The sequence below is a fragment of the Tachypleus tridentatus genome, chromosome 8 (genome assembly GCF_004210375.1).
Source record: "Tachypleus tridentatus isolate NWPU-2018 chromosome 8, ASM421037v1, whole genome shotgun sequence".
Lineage (NCBI taxonomy): Eukaryota > Metazoa > Arthropoda > Merostomata > Xiphosura > Limulidae > Tachypleus > Tachypleus tridentatus.
The window spans coordinates 27,476,196-27,492,456 of NC_134832.1; positions in this window are offsets into that span (position 1 = coordinate 27,476,196).

Sequence of the window (16,261 nt, forward strand, 5' to 3'; positions counted from 1 at the left end):
TTGGATGTTACGTGGTAGACAAAAGCTTCTTTCACAATAGCTAAAAACAAGTTTTATTTTGTCTTTATTCTGGTACATGTCCAAGGAAAACTAAGAGAAATAAGAAGGGAAGTATTAGTGATGAACTTTAGTGAACAAAATAATAGTAGAGAGCAAAAATGAAACAGGATTAACGGTTTATTAAAACACTTCAATGCAGCAAAGCTTACTTAAGTTCATAAACATGAACGTTACTCCTGTACAATCTATACTTTAGTTTACAATGACAGATCGTCGATCCTATTAAGTAATGATTGTAGAACAAATGTGCTATACCACGACTCACTATCATCTCCAACAGCCACAGTTGTAGCAATGAACATTAAATTTACAAATATACAGTTGCCACATTTATGATGTTTAAAAAACTAAGGTATACAATTCGAGATGTAGTTTGAGAAAAACACCACAAAATTTGATTATAATGGAAAATATCAAGTCACCTAAAACGTGTTATATTACCGTCTCATGTCATATAAGTTGACTATGATATCTAAGTAAAAGTAATTCGTCTAAGCCAGGGCTGACTGTACATGCCAACTTGTTATTTGTCTAATTTTAGATTAGACATGTAATTATATCAGGCAAATTACACAAAACACTGTTAAACTTTTTTTTCAAAATTAAAACATCCATAACCACCAAAATTATTATGTAGCTGTATTGATTACTGATTTAAAACGCTAGAGTCATTCCAAGTGAGACTGATGGCAAGGAACAAAACAGAATATAGTATTACAGTGATGAATAACTTCCCTCTTGGAGCTAATTACCATCTGTGTAGTCAGATTGGCTATATTGGTACGCTACTATGAGTGGGTGGCTAAATCTAACTCTATCATTATATTTCAATATACTAAAGAAAAAAAAAATGTATGTACTATAGTACTTATAATAGAAATGACTCGGACACACAATAAATGTAATACAAGTTTTATTACACGATGCGCATTCTTACCTTAATTACTCACTTTTTGTTGCAAACACTCACACTTTTCATTTTTTAAAGATTTTTCCACTTGTAGTTATAAAATCAGTTACTATTGTAAAAATTACGCATAGAAAGATAATCATAGAGTGAAGCATTTTTTCATATACTATACACGTGACAACTATGTGTCTATCTTTGCAGATAGTGATTTATTATCAAGAAAAAGCGTTTGATTTTCTAATTTTGTCCTGTGTGTGTTTTTTTTTGTTATTTTGTCAGCAGTTTTCAGAATGTCAAAAACTAGAAGCCATGGCTCTCTTTAGGTTTTAAGATAATACAGACTTCCTAACTTGTTATATGAGCTTCCATAACTGGCCCGAGCTTAGTCCTAAGTGTAATATAATGGAAACCAGCACATATGCTATCGCTTCAGCCCTAAGCATTGACTTACTTTACAAAGATTCAAAGAAATGGTACATCACTGTTGATATGATTATTGACTAGAATGAATAAAATAAAAAGGCTCTCTTCTCTCCCCTTACTTTGATTTTGTGTGTGGTCCAGTTATTGCTCCAATAACTCATCTGTGGCATATGAATTCAGCTTATACACCTGTTTGACAGGACCTTGCATTGCATGGATTTGCCTGAAAAAGTAGAATTCAGTTTATCTATGATTGAAAGGCTGGAACTCAATGTGTATTATAACCAGCCCTAATTTCCACACTCAGACTAGTATTTCTTTAACGTCCCTCGCTGGTACAGCAGTAAATCTACGGATTTACAGCGTTAATTTCCCCTCAGTGGACTCAGCAGATAGCCCGATGTGGCTTTGTTATAAGAAAACACACACAAACACATTTCTTTAACAATATTCTATTTTTTGTCATATCATCATTTTCCCAGTTAACAGACATGGTCTAATGTGCATTGACCATGGTTAATCATAATCATTCCATGTATTCCTCCAGTCATTGCTTTGGGAGTTAGAAAATAATCATGTTGACTGGGAGTTCAACTTCACTCTTAAAAGTCAACAGATTTAGTAAGAAATAAGTCAATCATTGTTCATTTAGCTGGTATATCATCATTAGATAGGGCACTTGAACAATTCAGTTGACTCAAATTAATCTTACAAACTTGGTAGTTATTCATCATTAACTTTTATATGACTCATGAAGACGAACCGTAGAAATAAGAATATTATGTTAAAGCTAATTATTTTCGGTATAAAGCATAATTTTGCACACACCTTACTCTTACAGTTGATTCACTGACCAGTATATACTTCCTTACAGACATTAAAACAAAGTACCCAATACTTAGCTAAACTGAGAATTATAGTATTGTTAGGCAAGTACATTTCAGCCCATTTAGTAGAATAACTGATTCTTCTTCTGACGACCATAGCTGCATTGTAGCATTAAGTCAGCCACTTGGGTCTTCGATCTCCATATATTATGGTCCTGTGTATTATTTCTAGTTGCACAAGCATCTCTAATATCTACGCCCACTATATCTCTCCATCCTATTCTCTATCTTCCTCTACTTCCTTGTTCCTCCACAGGCATTTCTAATGCTGCTCTCACTGCACACCGTTCGTCTTTTATTACTAAATGTCTGGTTCCTTGTTCTTTTTCTTTTCCCTTACAGTCTCCAACATTTTCCCTGATATAATAATTCAGTATTCTTTCTCTCAAAGATATTCTCAACACTCAACATTTTTCTGTTCTTTTTACAATATTCTCTTCCTTTCTTCTTATGGACCAAGTTTCTGCTCCGTAAAGAAAAAACTGACCTAACTAATGCTTCATAAATTTTGCTTTTACAGTATTTTCTTGTACAGAATCATCCCCGAGACTTCTCTTTAATTTATTCCACCAAATACTTACTCTTTCCATTTCTTCCATTTTAGAGACTCCTTCCTCACTTAGATTGAAGACTAAAAACCTAAATTCATTTGACAGATTTGTATCAAATTTGTTACTGTCTAATATCGTCAACTTTTCTGTCTATACTTCAGCTCGCTCCATAATGGAAAGGCACATACCTAAAGCCAGAGTCTGGAAGTCACTGGACTATAGTTTTAGATGCTCTCGGGTGCCTTCTGGGCTTTGTTATATATTTGTTAAAGGAAATTTCAAATAAATAAATGTTAAAGCTAACTTATGAGGTCTTTACACAAATTATACATGGTCTTTCTGAAACTATACACTTTTCAGAAGCGCTCATTAAAAATACAAGAATCACAAGCAACATGTTTTTATTCGTGGGTTTGCCAACAGTAAAATTAGCCTTAAATTCTTTCATTGATGACTTCATTTCTCTCATTGGAGTAGCTGCAAGGCTTAAAAGGTTGATGATGGTTATATCATAGCTCTGGTAAAGGAAAACAATAATTAGAACAAGGAAGGAAACCACTGGCTAGTCGATCAAAAGAGAGGGAGACTGAACATGGCCAAAACTAGTCTCTGAATGCTGAAGATCTTAGTTTCAAAAGCAAATATTGATTAAACTAATTTCAAAGTTTCACTTGAGTGTATAGGTTAAAATCAGTCTTAATGCTTAATTACTGATTTGGTCTAAATAACATTCACTCAAATCATATAAAAACTTAACATGTAATCATGCTCATCTTCATTAGATACATGTGTAAGGAACTTAAACTTTCTGAATCCCCTAGTTTCCCTGGATTTTCATTCGACCCTGCATCATCCTTAAACTAGTGTGTGGTTATCACACAGACAGAGCTAAGTTCCCAAAGGAATGAATGGAGGTTAGGATAATTTACATCCTACGCAGTCCAGTTGACTCTTAGGCATCAGTAATCTCACCATTCACTGTTAGCCCCCCGTCAGTTTTTTTTAATTGTCATACCTTGGGAACTTCATTATTCCCTGTACAAATAGTGTAAGAATTATTGTATTAATTACAGGGTTTCAACAAGTGGTTCTGTATCTCACTATGACAATTAAGCAAACACTTCCATGCTCCAAAACTATATTTTTTATATTAAAACTATTAAGTATTATGTTCAGTAAAACTGTTTGTTCATTAAAATGTCCTAATCTGTATGACTTAAAATATTATTGTTGTAACCAAACAAATGTATATACCTGTCAAGATATCTAATCTATTATTTGTTAATTTTATATACTCCAAACAATATCCCCCGATCGTTTATATTTCAGCTTGACCATGTCAAAATATTTGTGGCATTATGTTTACAACAAACCTCATGTAAGACATGTATTAGAATCTCTAGGTAAAACTGTTTACTTTAAAACCTCATGCGAACAATTTGTTTTCTTTCTCATGCTGTATTGTTAGTCTCTTTTAGTATTTGTATCTCTTCCGTGGGCTCCCCAATGGCACAGTGGTATGCCTGTGGACTTTGAATGATAGAAACCGACTTTCGTGATGGCGAGAATACAGACGTATTGACAATATAGAAACTGACATTCCATACCCGTGGTGGGCAGAGCACAAATAGCCCATTGTGTATCTTTGTACTTAATTATAAACCAACAAAAAATTCATCATCTTTAATATGTTTCAACATTGAAATTGGAACGTTATTTGAGCATGAAAACGACTCTGTATTTTCCAGGTTTTGTTTTACGTTAAGCACAAAGTTACACAATGGGCTATCTGTACTCTGTCCACCACGAGTATCTAAACCCAGTTTCTGCATTGTAAGTCCGCTGTACCACTGGGGGAGGCATTTTCCAGGTTATTCATCTCAGATAACCTTATATTAATCAATTCTTAATGTCGAACTGAAATTCTTCGTCTCCATACACTCGTTATTTTCTTATTATCCTCTTCGCATCTTCTTGTTATTTTTTACTATTCTCGATGTGTGGTTGTTTCGTCTGTTTAAAACACTTACGGAGGATTCTTGTAATGTTTTCAACACAAACAAGTGCAACAGCATATTGCCACACTTGCGTTTATGTTCATATACTATTCTATACATTACGTTTCATAATGCACTCTAGTGGTTTATACAGCTTGCCCACAGTTACCATATGAACAACTTTAGTAACAGTCAATTTATCGGTAGTGACGATACTGTTAACGAGAGGCCATAAAATTCAACTCCTCTTTATTTAGGGATTCAGAAAGTAAATATTCACTGGTAAAATTCAGGTGAATCAATAATTTTGAATTAAAAGTAGATTTACCAAGACTGAGATTTGTGCTTTTACTAGTGTACTCCAACACACACTCGGAAAAAACTGGGTTCTCTTGCTGTTCTTAGATCTGGCGTCTTTCCATCAGGATCAATAACAAATTTAGAAATAACTAGCTAATAAACCATGCAGAGCTCTCACTACTCAGCTAGATCCTTAAAATTATTTTCTTAAAATATTGGATGATAATATAGATTAGTGATTCTCTAACTGTCAATGATAGAATAGCAGCCAAATATAAAGTCCATGTGTTCTACCAGACACAGCTCATTAACTAAGAAATCAATGCATTAGATGTACAAACTATTGATTATCGTAGTTTGGAAGGTCAAGAATAATGTCTACAATTTGATGCATACGCTGTGATTTCAATACTACTTAATGGTTCGGAAAGCAATAGGTCATCACATCCTTTCAGTTAAAAGTCTTTCTTCATCTACCAGGTTCTCCTAGCTTTTAATAATCAGGTAGAAACCACACATTGTAGTGCATATAACATGTTTTATCGGATAGCTTGGAAAGCAAGGAACACAACTTTCTTTCAATCTTCAGGCTCTCGACATAACAATTGTCCTAGCTTTGATCTTCAAGGAATGGCCATATGAAATAATGAATACATGGCATTTCATATTACTACTCAACGCATAGAAGATAAGGGTCACTACATTCTTTTGGTCAATTGTCCTCCAACTACCTAATTTTCCTAGTACTAATAATCATTCCTATCCATGTTAATCAAGAGGCTTGTGTTGGTATCCCATCTGTGAACTGGCGATAGTAATTGCTTCAGTTTCGAGCAACACTTCCTCTGGATTGTCAAAGACAATCAGATAAGTATTAACAGCTCTCTTTTCTTCATCATATAAGCTAAGATAACTGGAGATGATGATTTTGTCCACCTCTGAATCATTCATTTTCTCTCAAGGCTCCTGGTAAAGCCAATGAATACACCAAAAGCTTGTTTCTGATTTTTTGATGCAGCTTAATGATGCGTTACACGTTTTTCTGTGTCTCATGTCCACTGTAACTCGTACATTAATGAAACAGCTTATCATATTATTAGGTACGAACAAATCAAAATTTCTTTTGCAGCTGAGAAATACTGCAACTACACCTACTCACCACATTATAACTAACACCCATTCCTTCATAATACTTATTCTGTTGTCATGTTGTCTACTCTAGTTGTTGTCAGATGAATTCATATGCATCGACCATCATCTGTCTTAATAATTTTACATACTCTTAGGACTCAAGGGTACTTCTTGTGGTGTAGAACATCCAAAGGAAGTAACACTACCCATCTAAAAACAAGAGCAGGTTAAGTAAATTGCGTGTGAATCTCACATGGCAAATGTTCTCTCAGTTGTGTCTGTTATGATTAACAAAATTTTCAGTATCACATCGAGACAGAATCAGAAACGAAGATGCCCAAGAATGATTAGGAATAAGACCGGTCCTAGAAGATATTAAAAAGCAACAAACAAAGTGGTTTAGCTACTTCACTAGGATGCTTTGAAATAAATTGCCACAATACAACAACACAGTGGATACAAAGCAAGGAAAAGAGCAAAAAGGAGATAGAATTATGAGCTGATAGGTAAAATTAAACGCCATGGAATTATTTTTAGAGAAGCTCTGGACAGAGCACATCAAAAGTCCCTACATTTTCCCTCTATACCTCACGGTAGAATAGAGAAGTAACTAAAGTAACATGATTATTTGTATAACCCATTCTTCCAACTGAAGTGATAAGGTGAAATTGTTTTCATCATAATTATCTTTTAAACAACTCAACAAACAGTTGGTTATTGAAATTAGTTCCCTTATCCATGTGGATTCCTACTAGTGCTCTGAATTGTGCTTTCCATTTCTTAACTAACCCACCCATAAATGGTCTGTGCTCTTGTAGTAATCAGTGGATAAACTCCAGTCCACTTCATAAAATAGTTGATTACAACAAGTACAAAGTGACAACATATTACAGCGTTTGGGAGTAGAACGAAAATATTCAAGGCTAACCTCTGGAGAGGAGATCCAGTAATTATATATTAGAGTTTATCTTCCCTTGGTTGTTTCTCTTGTATGTGACGCACTCTGTACGGCATTCACACAACACTGAACATCTCAACTCACTCGTGGTTGGAGCAACTTCTATCAGATATTAGCACAAATAAAGTTACACATTAATGCCCTTCAATTTTTTGTGTTGTGAAAAGTCTGAAATATTTATTGTTAAGATATACGGGAACATCTGACTCCAGCATTGTTAAAGTACCCTATCTTGTGAGCTAATAACACTGGTAAAGTACTCCTTCGAGCACTCACCGCTGCTCATATAGGTGCCACAATTTTCCTGCACCTGTTTTACATTCCTACACCAGTGATGTTCAGGCTTAACTTTCCTGGATAGCAAGGGAATCAATGCTAGCATTTGTACTATCAATACATTTCGCTACTAGCATAATTTAGGATTAACCTTGCTGAACAGCATGATAGGCTTTAACCATGGTAAAAATAGTGTGGGATTAAACTCTTATTTGGGCCCAGGGTTAGGACATTCCCCACACAGCAAGATATTATGTCTATATTTCTATGTTGTAGGCTTAGACAATGATAAAATTACATTATTGGAATATTGTTAGCCAATGTACTTTCATCTCTTTTGGATTTTTAAAGTTTACTAACAACTCCTCTAAAATGAGGTTCCATCAGATGGTGAACTTCCTTCCACACAAGTAGTGGCAATAATGTTTTACAAAAACAGCTACCATGAAAAGTTCTTTGTTATTTGTGCACCATCTGCATTTGGAAGCCATGCACATGTAACTAGAATCCTACAACTGTAATAACACTTCTCTAACTCCATTTTCACCGATACTGGTGTCCAGGGAAAGAAAAACAGTCCTGATGAGGATAGACCAGCACTGAAACACTAAAGTTTTAGAGATCAGAATGCCCGATCATATTTCTCACTATTGTGAGAGCCAAAAATGGTGCTATTATCTGCGAGAAGTTGGCCACAAATCGTTGATAATATGATATAAAATCAAATAAACTAGATACTTCTAACTTTGTCACTTTCTCGCAGTTACTTCAACAGGATGTGTCAAAACTCCATCTATCTGTATAATGCGATCAATAAACTTAATTTGATTCCTCAGGACCAAACATTTTTTCTAATTTCATTTCAAATCTTTTATGTATACCAGAAAGATATATTATCTTCAAGATTTCATATGTTAACTCAAGTGTGGCCAAGCACTAAACATCATCATTATAAACAAATCATATTTCCAATTGCAGTCCCTTAAATGTAAACTCCATCAGTTGCGTGAAAGTAGTTCATGGGTTACACAGACTAAATGGCATGATGCAGAGTTCTTGCAAACCATCTTTTTTTGTGAAAAGAAGTCTTAGCCCTGCTCCAATCACCCAGATTGACTTGTAAATATCCAGACACCAAATTCAAAGTATTGAATCAACAGATTTCTAAAGTACCAAGACATTCATAATTCCATGGTAAAGAAAATTCATCAATGAAAGTTATTGCAATGGGTGACCATCAGAAGTCCACACAAAAAATTGGCATACCTTACTTCTTCCTGACAATCACAATTGGAGATTATCAAACACTTGAAGGCTGCTTGATTCTGTCTTGCAGCATTTGCTGTATTTTGGTACTTATATTTCTATTTTTTGTTTTGAATTTTGCGCAAAGCTACACGAGGGCTATCTGCGCTAGCCCTCGTTAATTTAGCAGTGTAAGACTAGTGGTAAGACAGCTAGTCATCACCACCCACCACCAACTCTTGGGCTACTCTTTTACCGAAGAATAGTGGGATTGATCATCACATTATGAAAGGACGAGTATGTTTGGTGCGACAAGGATTCGAACCCACGACCCTTAGATCACGAGTCGAACTCCTTAACCCACCTGGTCATGCTGGGCCCTTATGATTTCTCTAGTGCCCCAAGGATATCAGCAGTGTAGTTGCTTCAATGGGCATGTGTCACCTGTATCTATATGGTGTTAAATTACCATCGTTCTACCCAATTATTGTCCCCCGCTAGTACAGCGGTAAGTTATGGATTTGCAATGTTAAAATCAGTGGTTCGATTCCCCTTGGTGGGCTCAACAGATAGCCCGATATGGCTTTGCTATAAAAAACACACTCTACCCAATTATCCATCTGGCCTCACAAATATATCAGAATATTCACCCAATAACTCACTGAAATACTTTAATGCACTAGATATATATTTTAAGCCTAGTCGTAAACACACTATCTCAGGTATGTTTGTAAACTCATATATGTTTTCGTACATAGTGTGATCAACACAATTTTAGCGTAACTATTACATTAGGCTTCTACCACTTTGGTTACTGTGTCCATAATAATTGTAGTGTCTAGCTTGGAAGCTAATCATCTATGAGTACAAACATCAGAACTTCACACATTACTTGGCAGATAATTACCTAAGCTAATGCTGCCTGCTTTTTTAACAGGAAATATTATTTATTTTATGTGTGGCTTTTAAAACTATGTCACATGGCTCCGATGCTCTAGACCAGGATTGGGCAATTCTATCGCCACTAGCCACATGTGGTCAGTGGATAACACAATTGTGACGAGCTCGAGTTTAAGAATCAACTCTTTCGATCATTTATTTTTTATCGCAAATTTGATAATCAGCAACTGCATTGCTTCACGTCATCGCTAATGTCGCACGCTTCATCACTGCCACAGACTCCGCCCATTTTGTAACGTCAGTCTGGTTTAGATGTTTATTATCGAGTGTGCGTTGTTTTGCAAGCGCTTGCAAACATATTTGTATTGTGCAACTTTCAAGTGTTTAAATATATTTTGTTTTTAGTCCAATAATATGGATAAGTGCATAATTCGAAAACGAAAGACTCCAGATGATGGTGAACACTCAGAAAATAAAGACAATTTAATTGATTCTGGCATTAATGCTGAAAAGAGAATGGCGAGTGACTGGAAAAACGTGAAACGAGAATTTAATTAAAGTTAGGAGATGAAATTTCTAGTTATTGAAGGAAATAATAAGCAAGTGTGTCTTTTGTGTAACAAAGTTTTTAGGAATAATAAAGTATAAACTCTTAAGCAATATTTTAACAATTTTTACAACGAATTTGATGTGAAATTTCCAACTGATAGCAAAGATCGTATGAATAAAATTAGCCTTCTAAAAGCACAGCTTCATGAAGAAAAGGAAGGCCTAAAAAGCTTTTTATCATCGATCGAACTAGTTACGTTAGCTAGTTATAAAGCAGGTTGGATTCTAGCTCAAAAAAAAAGAAATCATTTTCTGATGCTGAACTTGTAAAAGAAATATTGATTGTAGTCATTGAAACTTTGTTGGAGAATTATGAACCAAAAATAAAAGATGATATTCTTCAAAAGGTAAATAATTTGCAATTAAGTCGAAGAACAACGCTCCCAGTGGCTCAGCGGTATGCCTGTGGACTTACAATGCTAAAAACCGGATCTTGATACCCGTGGTGGGCAGAGCACAGATAGCCCATTGTGTAGCTTTGTGCTTAATTCAAAACACCACGAAGAACAACTGTCCGCAAAATGCTAGAGTTAGCGAAAGACAGAAAATCAGTTCCTTGAACAACTAAAACTGTTTGTATTTTTTTTAGCACTGGATGGGTCAACAGATGTTAGTTGCACTGCACAGTTGATATTTTTAATTCGATATGTAACTTCAGATCTTAAGTGAGGGAAGAAATACTTGGTCTTTGTGGATTACGAGATCGAACATGTGGAAAAAAGATCTTTGAAAACTTTTATGAAATGTCAAAAAAATTCAATCTGGATTTTAAAAAATTGATTTCTGTAACAACACACGGTGTTCCCGCCATGACTAGGGCGAAATTAGAATTTGTTTCTCTTTTGAAGCAGCATTTAATTGAAAATAATGTAAGTCCACGCTGCCATCTTTCCATTGCATTTTCATCAGGAAAATTTATGTGCTCAGATGTCTAAAAGCGATGGATTGAAAAATTTGATGGACATTGTCGTCTTTGAAGAAAAGCAGTGACTGTACATTTGATGATCTTACTAATTTTGCGAATGTAAGATGGTTGAGTAGAGGAAAAGTCTTGGAATGATTTACTTCCTTATTTCCTCAAATAAAAAGAGTATCTTGTTGAAAAAGGTAGGATTAAAAATTTCCCTGAAATTGAAACTTTGTCATGGCAGTGTGATTTGCACTTTCTATACGACATGATGGTTCACTTAAATAATTTGAATACGAAGCTTCAGGTAGGAGGTAAAATAACAAGCGAGCAATCACAGTCTATTCATGAATTTCAATTAGTTAAACCTTCTTGTGGAACAATTACAAAAGAATGCTTTGATAGATTTTGCAAAGTTGAATAGTTTTCTGGAAAATAACAAGAACTATGATTTCTCTGATGCTAAATACGATCTCTATGTAAACTGGATCAAAAATTTGAATCACGTTTCTCCGAATTTAAAAATTTGATATTGATATCTGAATCTTTGCGTTCTCCATTTCAATTTGACTTAGAAATTTTAAGTAAAGAAATTACATAGTTTTAGTCTTTGGATAAGTGTGGATTAGAAGGTAAACAAAAATGTTTTACGAGAAAGATATGGCTTACTATTCTGATAAATGGGTGTCTTCCAAATTTAAAAATAGCAATTTTAAAATTATTTTACATATTTGGATCCACATGGGTGTGCGAGTCAATATTTTTTACGCTAGGTTTTCTCAAGTCTAGACACAGATCTCGGCTTACTGACATAAATTTAAGAAGCAGAGCTAAGTTGCTCATTGAGTATAGATATTAAGCCAAGTTTCACGAATCTTGTTGATGAAAACCCCCATCAATTTTCACATTAAAGGTTAGTTGAAATGCAATTATTTTTATTAAACTAACATCTTTTAATTTGTGTTTTGAATAGTGTAACCAACGTTGTTTTCATTAGCCACAGTTGTGGCCACGATGAAAAATAAATTGCCCATCCCCGCTATAACCTTTGACTGGATTAAACAATGAAATACAACTTACGTACATTAAGGTACTATTATTTCCTTCACTACATACCCTCATGCAGTCTTGAGCTTGACTGGGAGTGCAAAACTGAGTGACAAACTTTATATGCAAAAACGGCTCGTTTGGGCTGAGAAAACACTTTACATAGAAGAGCGAACAACGTTTCGACCTTCTTCGGTCATCGTCAGGTTCACTCTTCTATGTAAAGTGTTTTCTCAGCCCAAACGAGCCGTTTTTGCATATAAATTTCTCAACAAGTGGGTTTCTCGTCATCACTGATGAGTGACAAACTATAGTAAATTCATGCTGAGGATGCCAATTTCAAATATTGATTGAAAACAGCTGTATTCTTTCTGTGAGTGACCCTACTAGACTAAGCCAGATATTCACTTTTCCTCCTAATCTATCGCTATTTTCCAAAGAGAAGTCAATATTTGTTGGCAGTAGTGGTGATCTTATTTGGGAGACTTGAAGTATTGCAAGGTCCAGTAAGGCTCTTGCTGCTTCTAATATACTACCAGAAATTCAGCCTCTCACCCTTTTACCCTCCCTGGAACAAACCAAGTTCCAATCAGTCCTGAAAAAGCTGAACTTTGGTACATCTGCTGTCATCCTTCAATGAACATTTCAACCAGAATACTATTCTGACCTGCAGAGACTATCCCCAGAATGCCTTTCTCGCAATCAGTACAATATGCCTACATAGGTAACCAGTACCTTGGTGCTGATCCTCTTCTGAACCTTGAGTTTGACCTGATGGATCATCCAATCGTTCACTTGATCGAATTAGTGACGTAAATCGTACAGTGGTTTCCAAGGAATCATGCTGCTCCTCATCCAAGTGTGTGACTTCTAGATGTAGATCATCTGAGCTCAAGACCAGGCATTACATACCTTCTTCCTCAGTCCATCCATTCCAAAGTAGTGACCTTCCTAAAATATTTTAGGAACAACTCTAGATTCTCTCTTACTTCCCATTGAACACTGGAAGTGTAATCTGCTTACCTACTCACAGGACCTAGTGTGTCAAGCTAAGACATCTCTCTTGTAATTTTGACAGATTCGAGATGTAATCAATGTTTACAATTCTGGGTGGAAACAACTAAAAGTATTACAACACCCTAATATGCAGTCAGTCTTTGGTTCAGGGCTACAAGTTACAACCCTGCATGACCCCAGGTGCTGTAAGCTGCTATCAACATCAAAATAACTTTTCCATCCTGAAAGATACATCACCCTAGGGGTTATGATCCTCACCTATGATTATTCACTGCATCAGCTGCCAGGAATACAACTCTGACTGCTGAAACTTATCCAAGAGCCCAAGAGATCAAGTAAGGGATAGTATACATTATATCATTGCAGAAACTTCACAACAAATTCTGAAAGCATAAAATTAAAATATCTTCTTCCTATCTACTTGTGGTACTTTCAGGTTAAAGATGGAAATATCAGACAGATGGAAATGAAAATAATTACAGATTCATTCACAAAATAAGGATTGTGATTTTTTTTATCAGAAGAAACATTCCTTGTGTGTAAAATAATAAAACTAGATAAATTTGATAACCTACAAAAAATTGTGGAGAATGGCAATTATAATGTGACACATAAAAGCCATTAGCTATCATATCTTGACCATCAAAACCTCATCCAAAGGATATCAACAACTAGAGAAAAAAAAAGCCATTAAATGATATATCTGATAGGAGGAGACAATATAAAGTGTCATTCCCCATAAATTAATAAAATAGCAGCATAAGGTCTTTAACCGTATAGTTGAAGGTGGCAAGTCATAAGAAGAAGTGGAATCTCATGGCAAAAAAATACGTTGCTTACTGCCTCAAAATGTAGCAATACAAGCAAGATAACATCAAACTGCCTGTACAGGCAAAGAAAATCATAAGGATCTGAAACTCCACAGAGAAGAAAGGTAAGAAGAACAATTGGAAAAACATTCAAAATTCTCTGAGACAGCCCACGTTTTGGGGAGAAAGGAGCAGTGAGGAAATGTTTAGAACAGTATCTCTCATAAATGTCTTAAGAGAAAAATAATGCATGGAACAGGTGGCCAGTGGTTCAAAGAAGGGAAGGAGAATGTGTAAGCACTCCAAGAAATAAACAAGTTTCAAGTGTCATTGTCAAAGATGGACCAAAGAAGGAAGAGATCCATAAGTTAGAGAAAAATATAAAAAGCTGGACAAAAGAGGAAAATCATTAACAAATGTCATTATGTAGCCAAAAATAATAGAAATTAGACAAAGCCCATGACAAGGAATGGTATAAGGTGAGAGACTGAACCAATCTTGACTCAGAGCATTCACTCCCAGAGTTATAGAATCCATGATTAGAAACCATAAATGTGTAAACTTGATGTTGAGAAGATTTGCAAAGACAATAATGAGAGGATTTCCAAATAAAGAGCATATCCACTAAAACCAGTAAAGGACATAGAGACCATTCCATGAAAAGGACCCAGTCTAGCCATTACAATTGATTCACCATCAAAACCAAAGATTGTGAGACATGACAGAATAACAACCAAATGTGATGTTCATGGACTTAAAAGCAAAAGGCTGTAGTAAGGACACAAAGTTTCTAAGAATAAGTGCTTCTCTGCCATTTCATGTATCTGTGTAAAAGTCCAACAGACCTGATTGAAAACATATAGGCTATAGTCAAACTGAAGGGAACAGCTTTGAACTGAATATTTAACCATTGTGGAAGAACTGAGATGTGAAGAGCATCTGACACATTAAACTTGGCCATTCACATCCCTGAGAGAGAGCACCAATTTCAGAGAAAGCATTCATCTGTACCTGTGGAACAATTAATTTGTTCAAGTACAAAATAAGAAACTAATCTTCCACTACTTAAGCCAACAGGCATGTTCCAGAAACAAGTTATCTCTGAAAGAGGGGATATCAAGTAGCAGCAACAAGAGAAGAAAGAACAGAAGAGGGAGCTACACTATTAATTTTCAAGATCAAGAAGCCTGGTTGGCTCTTCTGGCCTAAGAAATTTGAGAAACCAAAGTGTGTAGAGAGAACTGCTGATAAGTTGCCACAGTTTGAGATTCTGAAGTATATGAAACACATTCCAAACTGCATTAGAAAGGAAGAGTGAAATTGGAGTCCTTGAAATAGGACTGAATAAATTGAATTTTAGAAAGTAAGACATCCTAAAACAAAGGCACCAAACTAACTGCAACACAATAGAAGAAGAAGAAAATTCCAAGGTGGGAAACAAGTTTTTGCAAGTTTCCTCAATAAAGATGTCATGGCTGTGCTGTAGATCCTTTGAAAGAGAAAGAAGTGTTGACAGATGGAGAAAAAGTAAAGCAAGTAAGTGACAAAGATAGCAGATTGAAGACAAAAAAGATGAAGAGATTTCTAAGGTGAAAGAAAAGAATCAAGTGATCATGGCTTCTTATGCAAGATAACTCAAGATTTAGCAAAAAAACAGCTAGAGAAAAAAAAGTCACATACTGTGTATTCAAACTACAAAATTATGAAAGTAAGACAACCAGATCCGAGTCAGGAATAGGGAACCAAAAGCATAAGTAGGTCATGTAAACTCAGTTAAATTCATAAAGATGGGGCTGACTTGCCTGGTACAGAAGATGTTTGGGAGCCTTGGACTTGAGATCAAAATGGAACTAACATCACTGACTGTAAGAGTACCTTCAGTTATGAGTAACGTAGCAGACGACTCCTACTGAAGAATGTCAAATGTGAGATGATGTGAGAAACATGGATGGAGATGAACCATAAATCTGTTGGTTTTTTTAAGGTTGCCCATATATGTCTATGATATATAGGCCTCAATCATTGCTGTAATGTTAAAATTAAAGAGTAATGGGGAATAGTACTGTCAATGAAACCATGCCACAAACTTGAACACATATCTCAAAATCTTGTAATTTCATTATAAAGAGAAATTATAATTCAATGTAAAAGTTCAGATTGAAGTGTTTGATATGTTACAGGTTCTCTTTCATAATCAAGAAAATAAGGATAAGGAAGTTTATACTATGAATGGT